We start from the raw sequence: 21,938 nt of genomic DNA on the forward strand, positions 1-21,938 counted from the left end.
CGGCATTATTGCAGAGGATCGCTAACCCCGTAATTCCGATTTTTTTAATACTGTGTCAGGACTGGCAAGAACAGACAGGACAGAGACAGTGGGCCCTGAATCTGAACCCACCACTGACCCTGCCTAATTGCCTTGTTCGACCCTAAACGGTGGCGGACAACCACGAAGGTGTTCCCTACGCTGCGTAAGTAAAACACAGAACAGCATGGACAGACAAAACACAATAAAGAATCGTAGAACAAGCCGGGTCAAACCACACAGGCAACGCAGTACAAAGTCGGTAACACAAGGATAGTCGGAAGTCAGGCGGAGGTCAGAACACGAGTAGTCAGGCAGAAGGAATTAGGACGGGATACGCAGGAAAAGGACAGGGGGAGCTGGGATCAGAGTAACTAATAGCCAGCCATTACTAGCTGGCTTTAACTTTATACTGGACCAGGAGCCCGGACCAGACACTGATTGGTCCAGTCTCCTGATCCAGCAACAATGCAGCTGTGGCGCTGCAGACCAAGTGGCAGAGCGATCTGCCACTCAGCCTGCATGAAAGCCGCATCAGCTGTGCCGGCCGGCTGACTATCACGTGAGACCGTGGCATCCCCGGTTACTAGGGACGCCGTCGGGTCTCTGTGACGTCACTCGACTCCGGCGGGCGGAGCAACGGCGCGCTCTCGAGCCGGCCGCCGGAGCCGAGCCCGAGGAAGACGCCGCAGGAGCCAGGTCAGGTGAGTTCCTGACATACTGTTTCCCTGCTTTCCCAGATGCATTCCAAAGGTGTTTGCATCACTTTTTAAAGATGTATTTGATTTTATTTGTTATTGTTATTTTAACCAGATATGTTACGAACTTTCTCAAAGTTCGGTTTGGTGACTAACCGAACTTTTTGCAAAGTTCGTAACAAATCTGGTTCGTTACGGTTCGGTTTGCTCATCCCTATTAATAACATCCCACCCTGTAATCCCATGTAGTTATAATTCCCTATCCTGTGTCCTCAATTATGAACAGACCTACCCTGTGCTCTAAATAGTTATGATCCCCGCCCTGTGCCCAAAAATAATGATAATATCCAAAACTGTGCCCCCCAAATAGTTATAATTCCTGCACTGTGTCCACAAATATTAATAATACCCTACCCTGTGCTTCTAAATAGTTATTATTCTCTTCCTGTATCCACAAATAATAATTATAATATCCAAAACTATGTGGAATATTCCACCCTTTGCCCCAAAGTAGTTATAATCTCCATCCTGTTCCCACAAATATTAATATTCCACCTTGTGCCCCGAAGTAGTTATTATCCTTGTCCGGAGCCCACAAATATTAAGAATATCCTACTCTGCCCCCAGTAAATATAATCCCCACCCTGTGTCCACAAATATTAATATCATCCTAACCTACAGTATGTCCCCAACTAGTTATAGTCCCTGTCCTCCGTCCTCAAATTGTACTATCCCATCATGTGCCCCCAAGTAGTTATAATCCTTGTCCTGTGTCTACAAATGTTAATAATATCGTACCCTGTGCCCCCAAGTACCGATAATACCCCCCCTGTCCCCCTTAACTATTGATAATCCCACCTCATGTGGCCCCAATGTAGATATAATCCTCAACTCCCCAGGGCCGTCTTAACAGTATTATGGGCCCCTGGGCAGAGGTGCGAATTGGCCCCCCCCCCAACCGCTACCATCAAATCCCCCACATCTTTGCATATAGTGCCCCCCATAGTAGCCAATCCCCCCATAGTAGCCAATCCCCCCCATATAGTGCCCCCCATAGTAGCGAATCTCCCCATATAGTGCCCCCCATAGTAGCCAGTGCCCCCCATAGTAGCCAGTGCCCCCCACAGTAGCCAGTGCCCCCCACAGTAGCCAGTGCCCCCCACAGTAGCCAGTGGCCCCCATAGTAGCCAGTGCCCCCCATAGTAGCCAGTGCCCCCCATAGTAGCCAGTGCCCCTATAGTAGCCAGTGCCCCCATAGTAGCCAGTGCCCCCCATAGTAGCCAGTGCCCCCATAGTAGCCAGTGCCCCCATAGTAGCCAGTGCCCCCATAGTAGCCAGTCCCCCCCCATAGTAGCCAGTGCCCCCCATAGTAGCCAGTGCCCCCATAGTAGCCAGTGCCCCCCATAGTAGCCAGTGCCCCCATAGTAGCCAGTGCCCCCCAAAACAACAAACCAGTTACTCACCCGTCCGTCGGCCCCAGCAGCTCCCCTCCCGGTAGCGCGCGCTCCCGTCATCCTCCGGGCACAGGCAGCGGGATACAGAGAGACTGCCTGTGCCGGAAGTGACCTGCTGCACGACACATCCAGGACACAGGCAGCGTCTCTGTACCCCGCTGCCTGTGCCGGAGGATGTCGGGAGTGCGCACTGCCGGGAGAGGAGCTGCTGGGGCCGGCGGACGGGTGAGTTCCTGGACTGCCCGCCCCTTCTATCGCCGCTTAGCTGAGTCGATCAGAAGCCCAGGAAAGTGCTGCTCATTGCACTTTCCTGGGCTTCTGATCGGCTGTCAGCTAAGAAGCAATAGAAGGGGCGGGCGGAGGGGGCCGCTCAGGGCCGCTCACTATGCATATGCACAGTGAGCGGCAATAGAGGGGGCGGGCGGGACGGCTTCCTTGCGGTGCTCAGCACTGCTTGGGAGCCGTCTTTGCTTTATAGGACGCACTTAGTTTTATAAGTGCGTCTTATAAAGCTAACAATACAGGTCACAGAGGGCAGGGGCCCCCTAGGACGCAAGGGCCCCGGGGCAGCCGCCTACCCTGCCCAATGGATAAGACGGCCCTGCACCTCCCGTGCCCCCAAGTAGGTAATAAATTGTCTATAATAAAAAAGTCAGGGTGGCCTCACTGTATAAGCAATAACACGATAGAATATTCTGGTCATAGAAAGACGCCCTTAGAGTGTTATCTATATATTGGGATCTCCATTCCAGGAATATATTATCACACCTGTGACTTTTCCTAGGTAGCCGATTAGAAGAAAGAAATCGCAAAGTGATGGACATTCGGATCAGACGCAAGAAGGGAATCGCAGGACAGGTAATTAATATTGTTATTAATTACTGATAACTATCAGGCTAGACTCTAGGTCTAGACCTACATAGGTGTGATGATATTTTCCTGATCCATGGAGATATTTGGTTTGTAATGACATATATCTTTAATGGACGTTCAATATGATAACACTAACAGTTAGGAAGAGAAACGTTGCATATCTTTGCCACATATCTATGATTACATTAGTACTGTATAATATTATATATGCTCTCACATACTTACAACTAGGGAACACACACACATAGGGTATGTTCACACAATGTCAAAATTAGAGAAAACGCGGACGATTTTGATGTTTAAAATAACATCTGTTATTGGGGAAATTTAACTGACTGCAATGGCAATGCATTGAAGTCAATGGAAAGACGGATGTCCAATGCACACAATATATTGAATAACGGACCTTTTTACCACGGACATAAAAATAATAAACACGATTATTATTTTTGGACGTCTTCTGCAAACAGCAGATGTTTTTATTAGTTGTACACACACAGTTTTTCTTTTGTCACCGTTCATTCTCTGTTTGTATTATTAAATTCAATCGACTTTTCGATAAAGCCGCATCCAGAGGCCAATTAGTAACCCCAAACTGGAATAATGTACCAGCAGCGTCATTTCACTAAGGGGAGGTCAGACAGCTAAATGACGTCCGTTATTTTAGACTCAAAATAATGGACGTAATTTAAAACAGAGCTGAAAAAACATTGCATGAACAAAGCCACACACAGACAATTTGTTTTGCCCTCTTTAGAGACAGTTCCCTAAACTCACACCTCTTACTGACTACTCCTTATGCTATAAATCTTTCATGGACCGCTCATGATTTCCTCTCTTTCACAGACAGGGCCCTTCAGCCTTCTGTCTCCAGTTTTTTAATAGAAAAATTGCCATAAAAATTTGCCAAAAATGGTTCGTAGTTTTTGAGGCATTTTTTATAGGGGTTTTTCAACCCTAAAATATGCAGTGCAAAATTGGTATTTGAGGGAAGCCTTAAAGGGGTACTCTAGCCCATTAAATATTTTTCTATATTGCTGCCCCCCCGCTGTGATGCCCGATGTGGACTTGTCTCAATACTGGGACCACGTGGCTGTCACTGCTGAGACAATTCTGCCTCGGAAATGGCGGTGGGAGCACTCAGCAGGGAACCAAAGACACAGAAGGACATCAGGGTGGCATGGTGAGGTAAGAATAGGCTGATTATTAGGCTATGTGCACACTGCTTATTGGACCGGACATTCCGGATGATCTTTCCGGCCGCAGAACTCTGATGTGGGCGCATCAGCGTGCGCCCACATCAGAGCTTTCCCCTGCACACAATGAAGCAAGCGGCCAGAGCTGCTCACTTCACTGTGTGAACTGACAGGGTTTCCTACGGCCGCAGAAAACTGACATGTGCAGGATCCCGGCCGGAGCGCATACAATGTGTATACGCTCCGGCCGGGATCCCATAGCTGAATAGGCTATTTTAACAGGCACATAAAGTACGGCCGATGGCAACAACGGCCGCACTTTTACGTAGTGTGAACATAGCCTTATGTTGTATATAAGAATAGCAATAAAAAATTTGAAAACTAGAACTAGTGACGTAACTGTACGCCCTTTTTGCCGTGCATTTCCGCTAAAAAATAACAGTTACGTACTGGGATGACAGGGGCACAGAAGTTGTGCCTGCGCCATCCGTGCTATTTCCCGACTGTCAGTGATGGCCGGTCACCCATCGCATCTGCCAAGACCTGGGCCAAGCCTGGATTGCAGCATCTATTGTGCAGAAAAAAGGGAGAATTCTCCCTCTGTACTTATCGGGGCTGTACGAAGTGATCGCACAGCCCCAATGGTTGCTATGACAACAGGAGGCTTCCCTGAGGCCTTCTGTATCATAGCACCTGAAGCCGATCAGCCTCAGCCCTAAGACTATGACAGGCAAATTGCAATAGGATAATCTGCCTATGATCAGGCAATCCGAAGTACAAAACACATATAATCCCCATAGCTCCAATGCAATAATAAATGTAGGGGAAAAAATCCCATGATAAAAGCCACACGGAGACCGCAGAAAATTTAAAATGATAAAAATGCTAATTTAGTAATTTTTTCCTGAAAAATGTGCAATTTTGCAAGAAAAAAAAAATTTATACATATATCGGCCAAAATTGACCACTGTCCTAAAGTACAATATGTCATGAGAAAACAGTCTCAATTGCATAGATAAGTTATAGCATCACAGAGGTCTAACCACATCAAGTGAGACAGGTCAGACTTCAAAAATCACTCTGGTCCTTATGGCACTATCGTGACCGATTCTGAGGGGGTTAAAGAACCGTATAATCCCTTTAAGCGGATACCTTTCTTTTACTCATTTGGAATTCATCTAGAAAGAAGATCCCTCTAACCATGTTCCATGAGAAGTTGTACTGTATATAGTCTCTCCCAGTGTCGGACTGGAGTGCCTTGGGCCCACCAGGGGAAATCATTCTTAGGGCCCACCCTTCAGCCACCATACTTATCTATGGTAACATTAATAAGGGTCCAGTTACACGGCGTGATTTGGGGCAGTATGGGGGTGCAAACGATTGCTAATCAGCAGGGCAGGAATACACAGAGATGTGCAGCCGACAGCAATGATTTTTACAGCCGCACAAAAGATCAAATCAGCCGACTATGGGGCATTTGCTTGTCAGCTGATCTCTGACACTGTTACATGGGGCTTCCTAGGAGCGCTTGTTACCTATAATTGGCCGGTGTAATTGGGCTATAAGACAATTTCCTTTGTATGATAACGCTGTATACTTAGATACAAAAGTCATACAGCTACCAATGACACCAGTATATAAAGAGCAAATATCCCCACACATATTACCGCCATACTATTACTGACCAGATCCTGTATACTGAGACTGATTTTACCAATAATACCATTATATAGGCGGGAAATATTATCACCATACATATTACCGCCACAATTACCGCCATACTGTTACTGACCAGATCCTGTATACTGAGAGTGATATTACTAATAATACCAGTATATCAGAGGGAAATATTTTTACCATACATATTACCGCCATACTGTTACTGACCAAATCCTGTATACCAATAATACCAGTATACAAGGGGAAAATATTACCGCCACACCACAACCAATACCATCCCTATATTGTTACTGACCAAATCTAGTATACTAAGACCAATAAAACACAGTACCGGATTACAAGCAACAAATACCACCACATACTGACAAATACCACCACATACTGACTAATACCACCACATACTGACTAACGCCACCACTGCTACTGACTAATACCACCACATACTGACTAACACCACCACTGCTACTGAATAAGATTCACTGTACACAGATCACCATCACCTCATCCAGTCATATAGAGGTAGACACAGCTCTACACAGGTTCTATACACCATATACATTACAGTGCAAATATATCAGGTGACTCACAGGGGACGTCTTCTCTGATCGGAGTTCTTCCCTTTTCATCTTCTCCATCCGTCCTAGGCCATAATGAGAACTTCTATGAGCCACGAATCCACAGAATCTGCCAGACAGACATATTAGGCTCCTCACTATGTCACCATCCTCATCTCTCTACAAACTGCACATCTGTATTGGCCCCTGTACGCCCTCACTCTATATATATATATATATATATATATATATATATATATATATATATATATATTCCTTACAGTATATGGTCCCCCCTCTGTTGTCCCCCTTATAAATGGCACCCCATATTGTCCATCCCCCATATAGGTACCCCCCTTATGCTGTCCATCCCCATATATATAGCACCCTCAAGTTGTCCTTCTTCAATATAGATATCCTCATGTCCATTCACCCCATATGGCCCCCTCATGTTGTCGATTCCTCAGTAATAGCCCCCTCATGTTGTCCATTGCCCCCTATAGCCCCCTCATGTTGTCCAACCCCCCATAGCCCCCTCATGTTTTCCATCTCCCCATAGCCCCCTCATGTTGTCCATCCCCCCATAGCCCCCTCATGTTTTCCATTCCCACTATAGCCCTGTCATGTTGTCCATCCCCCCCTATAGCCCCCTCATGTTGTCCATCCCCCCCTATAGCCCCCTCATGTTGTCCACCCCCCCTATAGCCCCCTCATGTTGTCCATCCCCCCATATAGCCCCCTCATGTTGTCCATTTCCCCCCTATAGCCCCCTCATGTTGTCCATCCCCCCTATAGCCCCCTCATGTTGTCCATCTCCCCCCTATAGCCCTCTCATGTTGTCCATCTCCCCCCTATAGCCCCCTCATGTTGTCCATCTCCCCCCTATAGCCCCCTCATGTTGTCCATCTCCCCCCTATAGCCCCTCATGTTGTCCATCCCCCCTATAGCCCCCTCATGTTATCCATCCCCCCTATAGCCCCCTCATGTTGTCCATCTCCCCCCTATAGCCCCCTCATGTTGTCCATCTCCCCCCCATGTTGTCCATCTCCCCCCCATGTTGTCCATCTCCTCCCCATGTTGTCCATCCCCCCCCTCATGTTGTCCATCTCCCCCCCTCTTATGTTGTCCATTTCCCCCCAATGTTGTCCATCTCTCCCCCATGTTGTCCATCTCCCCCCCTCATGTTGTCCATCTCTCCCCCCCCCATGTTGTCCATCTCTCCCCCCTCATGTTGTCCATCTCTCCTCCCCATGTTGTCCATCTCTCCCTCACCCACCTCATGTTGTCCATCTCTCCCCCACCCCCCTCATGTTGTCCATCTCTCCCCTCCCCTCATGTTGTCCATCTCTCCCCCACCCCCCTCATGTTGTCCATCTCTCCCCCATGTTGTCCATCTCCCCCCCCTCATGTTGTCCATCTCCCCCCCTCATGTTGTCCATCTCCCCCCCTTCATGTTTTCCATCTCCCCTTCATGTTGTCCATCTCCCCCCCATGTTGTCCATCTCCCCCCCATGTTGTCCATCTCCCCCCCCATGTTGTCCATCTCCCCCCCCCATGTTGTCCATCTCCCCTCTCATGTTGTCCATCTCCCCCCCCCTCATGTTGTCCATCTCTCCCCCATGTTGTCCATTTCCCCCCCCTCATGTTGTCCATCTCCCCCCCCCTCATGTTGTCCATCTCTCCCCCATGTTGTCCATCTCCCCCCCCTCATGTTGTCCATCTCTCCCCATGTTGTCCATCTCCCCCCCATGTTGTCCATCTCTCCCCTCCCTATGTTGTCCATCTCCCCCCCATGTTGTCTATCTCTGCCCCCTCATGTTGTCCATCTCTCCCCCCCCCATGTTGTCCATCTCTCCCCCTGGTCCCCCATGTTGTCCATCTCTCCCCCCCATGTTGTCCATCTCCCCCCCCCCCCTCTCATGTTGTCCATCTCTCCCCCATGTTGTCCATCTCCCCCCCCCTCATGTTGTCCATCTCTCCCCTCCCCATGTTGTCCATCTCCCCCCCCCCATGTTGTCCATCTCCCCCCCCCCATGTTGTCCATCTCTCCCCCCTCATGTTGTCCATCTCCCCCCCCATGTTGTCCATCTCTCCCCCCTCATGTTGTCCATCTCTCCCCCCCATGTTGTCCATCTCTCCCCCATGTTGTCCATCTCTCCCCCCCATGTTGTCCATCTCCCCCCCCTCATGTTGTCCATCTCCCCCCCCTCATGTTGTCCATCTCCCCCCCCCTCATGTTGTCCATCTCTCCCCATGTTGTCCATCTCCCCCCCCATGTTGTCCATCTCCCCCCCTCATGTTGTCCATCTCCCCCCCTCATGTTGTCCATCTCCCCCCCTCTCATGTTGTCCATCTCTTCCCCATGTTGTCCATCTCTCCCCCCCCATGTTGTCAATCTCTCCTCCCCATGTTGTCCATCTCTCCCCCACCCCCCTCATGTTGTCCATCTCTCCCCTCCCCTCATGTTGTCCATCTCTCCCCCACCCCCCTCATGTTGTCCATCTCTCCCCTCCCCTCATGTTGTCCATCTCCCCCCCCATGTTGTCCATCTCCCCCCCCTCATGTTGTCCATCTCCCCCCCCTCATGTTGTCCATCTCTCCTCCCCATGTTGTCCATCTCTCCCTCACCCACCTCATGTTGTCCATCTCTCTCCCCTCCCCTCATGTTGTCCATCTCTCCCCCACCCCCCTCATGTTGTCCATCTCTCCCCTCCCCTCATGTTGTCCATCTCCCCCCTATGATAAAAAAAACAAAACCGAAACTCAACTCACCTGTCAACACGCTCCCCCGTCGTTGGTCTCTTCTCCTCTGTTCCCCGACAGACGAGCAGCTCCTGGTCCTGGACAGCGCCATCAACACTGAGCTCCGTGCGCGCCGCAGCGGCTGGGACTTCCGATATGCGCTACGTGAACCGGAAGTCCTAGCAGCCGCACCGCGCACAGAGCTCAGTGGTGATGACGCTGCCGGGACCAGCAGCTGCTCATCTGTCGGGGCGGCGGCGGCGGCAGCACCCTTGTGATCGCAAGCTTGCGATCACAAGGAAGGGAAGGTGCCGGCGGCTGAGTGGGCCCCCCAGGAGCACGGGGGCCCTCGATGCGGGGGGACCGTGCTCCCTGACTGGGGGCGGGGCCTACACCTGCTTGGGGCCCACCGGGGGTTTCCCCGGTCCCCCAGTCCGCCCCTGGTCTCTCCTATACATGAAATCTTTAATGTTCTGTAGGAGCTGTAGTAGCTGCCTTAGGATTATCTAGCTCTACTGGAAAAAGAACCCTATATCTAAGGTGACCATAAGGCTGCGGTCACCCATACTGCATCCACTGCAGATGTTATAAAATATGATACATAATAACCCTGTCTCTATAGGATTTACAGTGCTGCTATTGACCTGCAGTACCTATAATCAGTCAGTAGGTGACACTGTACCCATAGATTTCTATTCATATGCAGAAAGTTTAGGATAATTTAATATTTTAGGTTACAGAGCATTGACTACAATTAGTTTGATTACTTTGAGGGACACAGGGATGTGCGGTCAGTATTTGGTGGTAAGAACCTGCTTTCTCTTCTCCTTTCTAGCAGAAGGGTCAGGGGAAAACAAATGCAGATGCCATAATCCAGCACTATATAGGGGCCCAGTTTAGTCTTTGCTCTGGGGCCCCTCTATTCTAACTACATCAGTGTCAGCACAGATCTCTCCCCTGTCCTGGAGCTTTACTACAATGTATCTGCCTGCGGTGGGATGTGTCATTTATATTGTAGCAAAGTGTCAGCTGTGAGAAGAGTCTATTCCCACTAGCATCATGGCTGATGGATGGCAGTGACACCATTACTAGTAGCAGATTGTGCTATACTTACCACTGCAAATCTTCCATCCACCCATAAGAGTTACCATCTGTGTCCCAGTAAGAGAGCAGCACCATTGTGATAAACCACATAGAGAGGTAATAGCCAGACTGACTGTGATGGGAAAATCTTATTGGAGTTACAGCAATCAGATATCAGCAATGTCCAAGTGTAACTCTCAGGAGGGAGCGGCCATGTTGTCACTCTTTGCACTCATCCATAGCCATGTACTGTATATATGACCATGACCACTAGGGGGCAACAGAGCCAGGGGGCAGGATTAGGTCTGGACATCACCCTCTGGGTATAAGGTTTTCCTTCATTGATAATGAAGAGATAATAAATCACACAGGGGAAGATGTAACAAGCCGTCTTATGGGAACAATGTCCGGTGTTGCCCATAGCAACCAATCACAGAGCAGCTTTCTAATATTCATGAGCTCTGGTAAAATGAAAGCTGAGCTGTGATTGGCTGCTATGGCAAACAAAGAACTTTCCCACTGTAACTGATTGATAAATCTCCCCCATAGTATTATATATCAGAGAGTCCCATCCATGATGAATGGCTATGAGATGGACACCCAGGAGCCCAGTTATCAGAGCTCTGTCCTGTAACAAGCCAGGCACCTGTGTGACCATCTCATGACCAGGACAGATGTCATCCACTAGAAGGAAACAATAAAGGTTCCTATTACATGACAGCAAGCAGAGATCTTACACTGTGAGGAAATATATATAACATAACCCATAGTAATAGCAAAGCTGAGGAACATGGCTGGAATTTCCGCCAATAACAAAATGGCACAATGCTAATAAATTTATAATAATAATAATAACAACAACAACAACAACAGCAACAACAACAATCAGTCCATATAGTGATATCATAATGTTTTGCACTTTCCACCAAACAGATGGCTTGCCCAGACATGACTGCTGCAAGGTGGCTGTGATGTCATAATACTGTGCATATGTCACCAGTCAGAAAGCATTGTGATGTCATGATGGAATTTCCACCAATCAGGGCACAACACTGGCAGCATATATAGCTGCACACAGCTGCTCCTGCTCATTCTACACAGAGGCAGCAGCAGAAGAACAGCTAGGAGCAGCATCTAAGGAGTATCTGAAAGAGCAGCATAGCCTGATCCAGGGGGAACTGAGGGAGTAGCAGAGCCTGGCCAAGGAAAGAACTGAAGTTTTTAGTCCCTTCCTGAATGGGTCTCTGCTGCTCCTTCAGTTTCTTCTTGGACGAGGCTCTGTTGCTCTTGCCTCATCCAGGAGCCCAATCAAGGGAGGATCCAAAGGAGCAGCAGGGCCCCATCCAGGGAGGAACTGGGGTTTCCAAAAAGGCTTTTTATGAAAAGGTATTTATTTATAGCAAATGCATTATTACTGATATTTTACTGTTTATGGATGCCATTGATATAGACCATCAATAGGCTCTATAGATGACATCAGTATTTTGCTATATGACATTCACATATATTTGGTTTGAGCCAAATAGTAAAATATGTTGTTTTTATTTTCTAACATGTTCCAATTATCTCATTATAGTTTTTTTTCATATAATTTTTAGTAAATTATTTTGAGGACGGCCATTTTGTCTGAGCTATATACATATTTTTTTATATAAATCAGGAGAGAATGGATGTAATGTAACTATACAAATGTTTTATAGGATTATTGAGTACGGGGCTGTGCACATCATGTTGCTGTACAACAAATAGCAATAATCTCATTGTAAGAGAAACATCAGGACTGGGAACTACACAGACTGTATTGTCTAACCAAACGGAATTTCCTTTAAGAAAACTATAATTATAATTTACTACTCAACTCACATACATTATAACTCATATAGTAAAATACACATTAGTATTTCCATTCCAGCAATATATTATCACATCTGTGACTTTTCCTAGGTAGCCAATTAGAAGAAAGAATTTGCAAGGTGACGGACATTCGGATCAGACGCAAGAAGGGAATCGCAGGACAGGTAATTAATATTATTATTAATTACTGATAACTATCAGGCTAGACTCTAGGTGTAGACCTGCATAGGTGTGATGATATGTTCCTGGTCCATGGAGATATATATTTGGTAATAACATATATTCAATGGACATTCTATAGGATAACACTAACATTTAGGAAGAGAAACACGGCATCTCTTTGCCGCATATCTCTCATCACATTAGTATAATATTATATATGCTCTCATATACACTAGGACACTATGCCCCCAAGTAGCAATAGTCCACCCTGCGTCCTTAGTTGGTAAACCCCCCCTCCTGTTCCCCAAAAGTCAAAAGAGCTATAATTCCATAATTTTCCCCTCCTTTGCCCAAGTATTGATAATCCTCCTCCATGTGCCCCCCAAGCAGTAATAACACCCCATCATGTGCCCCTATTTCCTACTCGATATATTTGTTTAGCAATGTCTCCTTCTTTCTATAATTACCACCGAAAACCCCTATTCCTATGTTTAATAGCTTTTGTTTCTTAGAATATTTAAGCCGGCCCATGTTATGGTTACTGGATTTTATTCAGTTTAGTCTAATTTCTGATAAAAGTCTCTATTGTATATGGATATGTATGTTTTATAAAACATATAGAGGCACTCTGGCCTGGAAGGGGTGAAGTATAGCGTTAGAAAGATACAGATAAGTTGTCTTATTTGTGTATCATTTTATACAAATACTTTTATGTAAGGCTCTATTTTTCTTCTTTCCATTATGTCTATTGACTGCTAAAACTATTGTTATGTTATGGAAGATTTTCAGTAAATATAAGGTTTGAGGGGGAAAAAAACCTTCTGTGTCCCACACTATTATAATGCCACCTCCTTGCCCCCAAATTATGAAAAATGCCGCCTCCTGTACCCCCAAGTAGTAATAATTTCCCATCTTGTGTCCCAAAAGAAGAAATAACCCCCACTCCTGTGTCCCCAAAAAACATTTTCCCATTTCTTTTCCCTAACAAGCAATAACTCCAGGAGTGTAGCAAGGATTCATTGGTTCCTATAGCAAAAAACTGTACCCTCCCCCCAGCACACAAAATCCTGTAGTTATCCCCATCCTGTGTCCACAAATATTAATAATATCCCAGCCTGTGCCACCAAGTATTTACATTCCCTGTCCTATGCCCATAAATATTAAGAATATTCCACCCTTTGCCCCCCAAGTAGTTATAATCCCCACCCTGTTCCCACAAATATTATTAATATCCAATACTGTGACCTCAAATAGTTATAATCTCCATCCTGTTCCCACATATATTATTAATAATCATCCCACTTCTGTGTCCACAAATATTAAGAATATCCCACCCTGTGCCCCCAAGTATATATAATCCCAGTCCTCTGTCTACAAAGATTAATAATATCTCACTCTGTGCTACCAAGTAGTTATAATCCCAATGCTGTGCACAAATGAATTAATAATATCCTCCCTGTGCTGTGCCCTAAAATTTTGACAATATGCCACCCTGTGCCCCCAGGTAGTTAAAATCCCTGTCCTGTTCCTAGAAATAATATCACACCCTGTGGCCCAAAATTGTTATAATCCCTGCTGTAAGGCCAAAAATATTAGTAATATTTAAAGCTGTGCCAAAAAGTACTTATAATCCCCTACTGTGCCTACAAATATTAGTTATATCCCACCCTGTGTCCCCAAGTAGCTATAATCCCCGCTCTGTGTCCATTTATATTAAGAATATCACACTGTGTGCCACAAAGTAGTTATTATCCCTGCTCTGTGTCCACAAATATTAATATCATTCCAATTTGTGCACTAAATAGTTATAATCTTCCTTCTGTGCCCACAAATAACAACAATATCCCAACCTCTGCCCCCAAATTTTTATAATCCCGCCCTGTGCCCTCAAGTTTTTATAATCCAGTCCTGTGCCTCTCAAGTATATATAAACCCATCCTGTGGCCATATACTGTACATTAAAAATATCACACTGTGTGCCCTAAAATAATTATAGTCCCCACCCTGTCCTTACAAATATTAATAATATCTCACTCGTACCCCCAAGGAGTTATAATCCTTGCTCTGGGTCCAAAAATAACAATATCCCATACTGTACCTCCAAGTAGTTATAATCTCCACCATTTACCCACAAATACTTAGAATAACCCACCCTGTGCCCCAAGTAAATATAATTCTGGCCTGTGTCTACAAATATTAACAATATTCCACCCTGTGTAGATATAATCCACCTCCCGTGCCCCAAGTAATAAATTGTCTATAATAAAATAGTCAGGGTTTCCTCACTGTATAAGCAATGACACAATAGAATATTCTGGCCATAGAAAGATGCCCTTAGTGTCACCTATATATTGGGATCTCCATTCCAGGAATATATTATCACACCTGTAACTTTTTCTAGGTAGCCGATTAGAAGAAAGAAATTGCAAAGTGACGGACATTCGGATCAGACGCAAGAAGGAAATCGGTGGAAAGGTAATTAATATTATTAATTACTGATAACTATCAGGCTAGACTCTAGGTTTAGACCTGCATAGGTGTGATGATATGTTCCTGGTCCATGGAGATATATGTTTTGTAATGACATATATCTTTAATAGACGTTCAATACAATAACACAAACATTTAGAAAGAGAAACGTGGCATATCTTTGCCGCATATCTCTCATCACATTAGTATATTATTATATATGCTCTCACATACACCAGGACACTGTAACAGGACAAGTAGCAATAGTCCGCTATGTATCACCAAGTAGTCATAACCGCATTTTTGGTTCAGAAATATTACTATGCCACCCTGTATCTCCAAATAGTTATATTTCCCATCCTCTGCCCAAAATTAATAATATTGCACCCTGTGCCCCAAGTAGTTATAATCCCCACCCTGTGCCAGGGGTGATTCTAGCCTCTCTGCTGCCCGAGGCGAACTATAGAATGCCGCCCCCCCCCCCCCCCGTCAATCCGCCCACATTATAATCCACTACTGCCCACCCCCCCCACTGCTGTCCCCAATAAACATAATGTTTGGTCCCTTTCTGCACAGAGGATGTCAGGAGAGGAGGGGGCTAATCCTATAGGAGAGGTCCCAGCAGCACAGAGGATGTCAGGAGAGGAGGGGGCTAATCCTATAGGAGAGGTCCCAGCAGCACAGAGGATGTCAGGAGATGAGGGTGCTAATCCTATAGGAGAGGTCCCAGCAGCACAGAGGATGTCAGGAGAGGAGGGTGCTAATCCTATAGGAGAAGTCCCAGCAGCACAGAGGATGTCAGGAGAGGAGGGTGCTGATCTTTTAGGACAGGTCACAGCAGCACAGAGAATGTCAGGAGAGGAGGGTGCTGATCTTTTAGGAGATGGTCCCCCTCCTCCCCCCTTATAGATGGTCCCCTTCTTCCCCCCCTTATAGATGGTCCCCCCCCCCTTATAGATGGTCCCCCTCTCCCCCCCCCTTATAGATAGTCCCCCTCTCCCCCCTCCCTTATAGATGGTCCCCCTCTCCCCCCTCCCTTATAGATGGTCCCCCTCTCCCCCCTCCCTTATAGATGGTCCCCCTCTCCCCCCTCCCTTATAGATGGTCCCCCTCTTTCCCCTCCCTTATAGATGGTCCCCCTCCCCCCTCTTTCCCCCTTATAGATGGTCCCCCTCTCCCCTCTTTCCCCCTTATAGATGGTCCCCCTCTTTCCCCTCCCTTATAGATGGTCCCCCTCTTCCCCCCCCCTTATAGATGGTCCCCCTCTTCCCTCTCCCCCCCCCCTTATAGATGGTCCCCCTCTCCCCCCCCTTATAGATGGTCCCCCTCTTCCCTCTCTCCCCCCCTTATAGATGGTCCCCCTCTCCCCCCCCCCTTATAGATGGTCCCCCTCTTCCCCCCCCTTATAGATGGTCCCCTCTCCCTTATAGATGGTCCCCCTCTCCCCCTCCCTTATAGATGGTCCCCTCTCCCTTAAAGATGGTCCCCCTCCCCCCCTTATACATGGTCCCCCTCTCCCCCCTCCCTTATAGATGCCCCCTTATAGATGGTCCCCCTCTTCCCCCCCCCCTTATAGATGGTCCCCCTCTTCCCCCCCCCCTTATAGACAGTCCCCCTCCCGCCCCTCCCTTATAGATGGTCCCCCCCTTATAGATGGTCCCCCTCTTTCCCCCCTCCCTTATAGATGGCCCCCCCTTATAGATGGTCCCCCTCTTTCCCCCCTCCCTTATAGATGGTCCCCTTCCCCCCCCTATAGATGGTCCCCCTCTCCCCCCCCCCTTATAGACAGTCCCCCTCCCGCCCCTCCCTTATAGATGGCCCCCCTCTTTCCCCCCCCCTTATAGATGGTCCCCCCCTTATAGATGGTCCCCCTCTTTCCCCCCTCCCTTATAGATGGTCCCCTTCCCCCCCCCTATAGATGGTCCCCCTCTTCCCTCTCCCCCTCCCTTATAGATGGTCCCCCCTTATAGATCGTCCCCCTCTTCCCCCCCTACCTTATAGATGGTCCCCCTCTTTCCCCCCTCCCTTATAGATGGTCCCCCTCTTCCCCCCCTACCTTATAGATGGTCCCCCTCTTCCCCCCCTACCTTATATATGGTCCCCCTCTCCCCCCCCCCCCCTGCACAGCAGATAAAACAAAAACAAAAAACAGCACACAACTCACCTGCCCTCCGTTCCCCCGTCGAGCCTCTCTGGTCTGGTCCCGGCTGATGTGCGGCTGCCCGGGGTGTCCCGTCCTGTCCCCGGCAGCGCGCGCATCAGAGAGCTCCCCGTGTGCCTGTGGCTGTGACTTCCGGCGCACGGGGATCTCTCTGATGCACGCGCTGCCGGGGACAGGATGGGACACCTCCGGCAGCCGCACATCAGCCGGGGGACTAAGGCTGCATTCCCACGTTCCGTGATCCTGACGGATCACGGACGTGGAATGCATTTACCGGAGTCCCCCCGCGCCCGGGCAGTATCTGTAATGAGATGCTGTGAGCGGGGGAGACTGTGTTCATAAGCGCCGCGCTGTAGTAACAGCACCGCGCGGCTGATTCATTACAGCGCGGCGCTTATGAATACAGTCTCCCCCGCTCACAGCATCTCATTACAGATGCTGTCCGGGCGCAAGGGGGACTCCGGTACATGGTACAATCAGTGGCGGATTATAATGTGGGCGGCCGCCCGAACCGCTCATATTATAGTCTGCCACTGAATGCCGCAGGGCCGTTTTAATACATTGGTGGGCCCAGTGCACAGCCCTCAAGAGTGGGCCCCCCCTTCCCTTTCGGCACATTGTATAATGTACTGAATTTGCCCCCACACTGTATCAAGAGCCCCAATACATACAGTAGTTACCTTATAACACTATTTCCACCATACAGTGATTATATATTACATAAAAACTGCACTAAACAAAACAGAAAGATATCACCAATGATACCATTACATAATACCGCCACATCATGACCCCTAACACTACAATCCTATAACAGAGTGCAGTTACATCCAGTGACTCACCGGGGGCGTCTTCTCCAATCAGAGTCTGTCACCTTTTCTTTTTCTCTCCATCCAGCCTGGGCCACCTTGAAGTCTTCCCCTGGCTGTGAATCTTCTCTCCAGAATCTGCCAGACAAATATTTTAGGCACCAACACATACAGTAGTTAGGTCCCTTGTACCTCTATACAGTAGTTACACCCCTCTGTGCCTCCATAGTTTTAAGGTGTCCCTGTAGTATATAGCCCCTCATGTGCTCCTCCAGTTATATACAGCCCTCCTGTGCGCTCCCCCATTAGTATATAGCCCCCCTGTGCACTCTCCCCAGTAGTATATAGCCCCCCCTGTGCTCTCCCACAATAGTATATAGCTCCCCTGTGCTCCCCCATAGTATATAGCCCCCTGTGCTCCCCCATAGTATATAGCCCCCTGTGCTCCCCCATAGTATATAGCCCCCTGTGCTCCCCCATAGTATATAGCTCCCCTGTGCTCCCAAGTAGTATATAGCCCCCTGTGCTCCCCAGTAGTATATAGCTCCCCTGTGCTCCCCAGTAATATATAGCTCCCCTGTGCTCCCCCATAGTATATAGCTTCCCTGTGCTCCCCATAGTATATAGACCCCTGTGCTCCCCAGTAGTATATAGTCCCCTGTGCTCCCCCATAGTATATAGCTCCCCTGTGCTCCCCCATAGTATATAGCCCCCTGTGCTCCCCCATAGTATATAGCCCCCTGTGCTCCCCAGTAGTATATAGCCCCCTGTGCTCCCCAGTAGTATATAGCTCCCCTGTGCTCCCCAGTAGTATATAGCTCCCCTGTGCTCCCCCATAGTATATAGCTTCCCTGTGCTCCCCATAGTATATAGACCCCTGTGCTCCCCAGTAGTATATAGTCCCCTGTGCTCCCAAGTAGTATATAGCTCCCCTGTGCTCCCCCATAGTATATAGCTCCCCTGTGCTCCCCATAGTATATAGACCCCCTGTGCTCCCCATAGTATATAGACCCCTGTGCTCCCCAGTAGTATATAGTCCCCTGTGCTCCCCCATAGTATATAGCTCCCCTGTGCTCCCCAATAGTATATAGCCCCCTGTCCTCCCCCATAGTATATAGCCCCCTGTGCTCCCCCATAGTATATAGCTCCCCTGTGCTCCCCCATAGTATATAGCCCCCTGTCCTCCCCCATAGTATATAGCTCCCCTGTGCTCCCCAGTAGTATATAGCTCCCCTGTGCTCCCCCATAGTATATAGCCCCCTGTGCTCCCCCATAGTATATAGCCCCCTGTGCTCCCCCATAGTATATAGCTTCCCTGTGCTCCCCATAGTATATAGACCCCTGTGCTCCCCAGTAGTATATAGCCCCCTGTGCTCCCCAGTAGTATATAGCTCCCCTGTGCTCCCCAGTAGTATATAGCTCCCCTGTGCTCCCCCATAGTATATAGCCCCCTGTGCTCCCCCATAGTATATAGCCCCCTGTGCTCCCCAGTAGTATATAGCTCCCCTGTGCTCCCCAGTAGTATATAGCTCCCCTGTGCTCCCCCATAGTATATAGCTTCCCTGTGCTCCCCATAGTATATAGACCCCTGTGCTCCCCAGTAGTATATAGTCCCCTGTGCTCCCCAGTAGTATATAGCCCCCTGTGCTCCCCCATAGTATATAGCCCCCTGTGCTCCCCCATAGTATATAGACCCCTGTGCCCCCCATAGTATATAGCTCCCTGTGCTCCCCCATAGTATATAGACCCCTGTTCTCCCCCATAGTATATAGCCCCCTGTGCTCCCCCATAGTATATAGCCCCCTGTGCTCCCCAATAGTATATAGCTCCTCCTCCCATATAACATTGAAAAAAACAAACACTGTTACTCACCTAGGTCCACGCGTTCCTCTTCTCTTCCCTCTTGTGGCCGCACTTCCTGCGGTCACAAGAGGCTGCACTCCCCTTACCCTCGCGCCGACGCTCCAGTGACGTCGGCCGCTAGAGGGAGAGCGCGGCCTCTTGTGACCGCAGGAAGTGCGGCCACAAGAGTGAGTGACTGACAGGGAGGGAGCCAATGGCTCTCTCTCTGTCAGTGTCGCTGCTGCTGCAGCGCTGACGCGCCGCAGCAGCAGCGGACGGGGGCAGCGGCGGACGGGGGGGGGGCCCTGCAGGGGGCGCCATGGAGGGGTAAGTAGATTACCCATCCATGGCGCTCCCCCCTGACAGGCTGGTGGCCGGAGCCCTGTGCGACCGCATTGGTCGCACATAGCAACGGCCGGCCTGCTCGGGGGGGCCCCTTTAACCAGCGGGCCCGGTGCACGTGCACCATGTGCCCTCTGGTTAAAGCGGCCCTGGAATGCCGCCCCCATGAAGACAGCTGGTGGCGCCGCCTGAGGCAGACGACTCAGGTCGCCTCATGATTGCGGCGCCCCTGCCCTGTGCCCACGAATATCATCGCACCTTGTCCGCCTAAATAGTTATAATCCCCACCCTTTGCTCAAAAATATTAATATTATCCAAAACTGTGCCCCAAAATAGTAATAGTCCCGTACTGTGCCCACAAATATTAATTATATTCCACCCCTTGCCCCCAAGTAGTTATAATCTGCATGCTGTGCCCACAAATATTAATATCCCACTATGTGCCCCAAGTATATATAACCCCGCCATTTCCCACAATTACCAATAATATCCCACCTTGTGCGCCTAAACAGATATAATCCCGCTCTGTGTCTACAAATATTAATAATATCCAATATTGTACCCTCAGATAGTTATCTCCATTCTCACAAATATTAATTAATTTCCTACCATCTGCCCCAAGATGTTATAATCCCCGTCCTTTATCCACAAATATTATCGCTCCCAAAATAGTTATAATCCCCCTTCAGTGTCCACAAATATTAACAATATTGCACCATGTGCCCCCAAATTTGTTATAATCCCCCATTTGCACAAAAATATTACCAATATGCCACCCTGTACCCCCAAGTAGTTATAATCCCTGTCCTTTGTCCACATATATGAACAAGACAACACTCTGTGCCTCTAAGTAAATATACTTATGTCCACAAATATTAGTAATATGCAACCCTGTGCTTCCAAGTTTTTACATACCTGGTCCTGTGCTCATATTAATACTATCCCACTTTGCCCCCAAATACTTATAATCCCTGCCCTGTGTCCTCCACAAATATAAAGAATATACTACTGTTTGCCCCGAAATAGTTATAATCACCACCTTCTGTCCAAATATATTAATAAAATGCCACCCTGTGACTCCAAGTAGTTATAATCCCTGCCAATTGCCCAAAAATATTAAAAATATCCCACCCTCTGCTCCCAAGAATTTATAATACCTATCCTGTGTCCACAAATATTAATAATACCCCACCCTGTGCCTCTAAATAGTTATTAGTAGTTAAGATCCCTGTCCTGTGTCTACAAATGTCAATAAAATCCCACCATGCCTCCAATTATTTTCTTCCTTTGTCCTAAAATAATAATATTATCCCACCCTGTGCCCCCAAGTACTGATAATCCCCCTCCTGTCCCCCCGAGTAGTGATAGTCCTGCCTTATGTGGCCCCAATATAGATATAATCCCTACCTCCCATGCCCCCATGTAGGTAATAAGGATGTCTATAATAAAATAGTCAGGGTTTCCTCACTATAAAAGCAATGACATGATAGAATATTCTGGCCATAGAAAGACGCCCTTAGAGTGTTATCTATACATTGGAATCTCCATTCCAGGAATATATTATCACACCTGTGACTTTTCCTAGGTAGCCGATTAGAAGAAAGAAATTGCAAAGTGACGGACATTCGGATCAGACGCAAGAAGGGAATCGCAGGACAGGTAATTAATATTATTATTAATTACTGATAACTATCAGGCTAGACTCTAGGTCTAGACCTGCATAGGTGTGATGATATGTTCCTGGTCCATGGAAATATATGTTTTGTAATGACATATATCTTCAATGGACGTTCAATTTAATAAGTCTAACATTTAGGAAGAGAAATGTGGCATATCTTTGCCGCATATCTCTGATCACATTAGTATAATATTAAATATGGTCTCATATCCACTAGGACACTATGCCCCCAAGAAGTCATAATCCCCATTTTTTGTCCACACATATTCATATCCCATTCTGTGCCCCCAAGTAGTTACTATCACCATGCTCTGGGCAGAAAT

At 47.8% G+C, this 21,938-nt stretch overlaps 1 protein-coding gene across 4 annotated transcripts in view; it reads right to left on the reverse strand.

Annotated features, from left to right (window-relative positions):
- The window catches only part of SLC13A3 (solute carrier family 13 member 3), a 458,185-nt gene that overhangs the window by 148,678 nt on the left and 287,569 nt on the right, over positions 1-21,938 (reverse strand). The window lies entirely within an intron of this gene.

Source organism: Dendropsophus ebraccatus, chromosome 14 (genome assembly GCF_027789765.1).
Source record: "Dendropsophus ebraccatus isolate aDenEbr1 chromosome 14, aDenEbr1.pat, whole genome shotgun sequence".
NCBI classification, from domain to species: domain Eukaryota; kingdom Metazoa; phylum Chordata; class Amphibia; order Anura; family Hylidae; genus Dendropsophus; species Dendropsophus ebraccatus.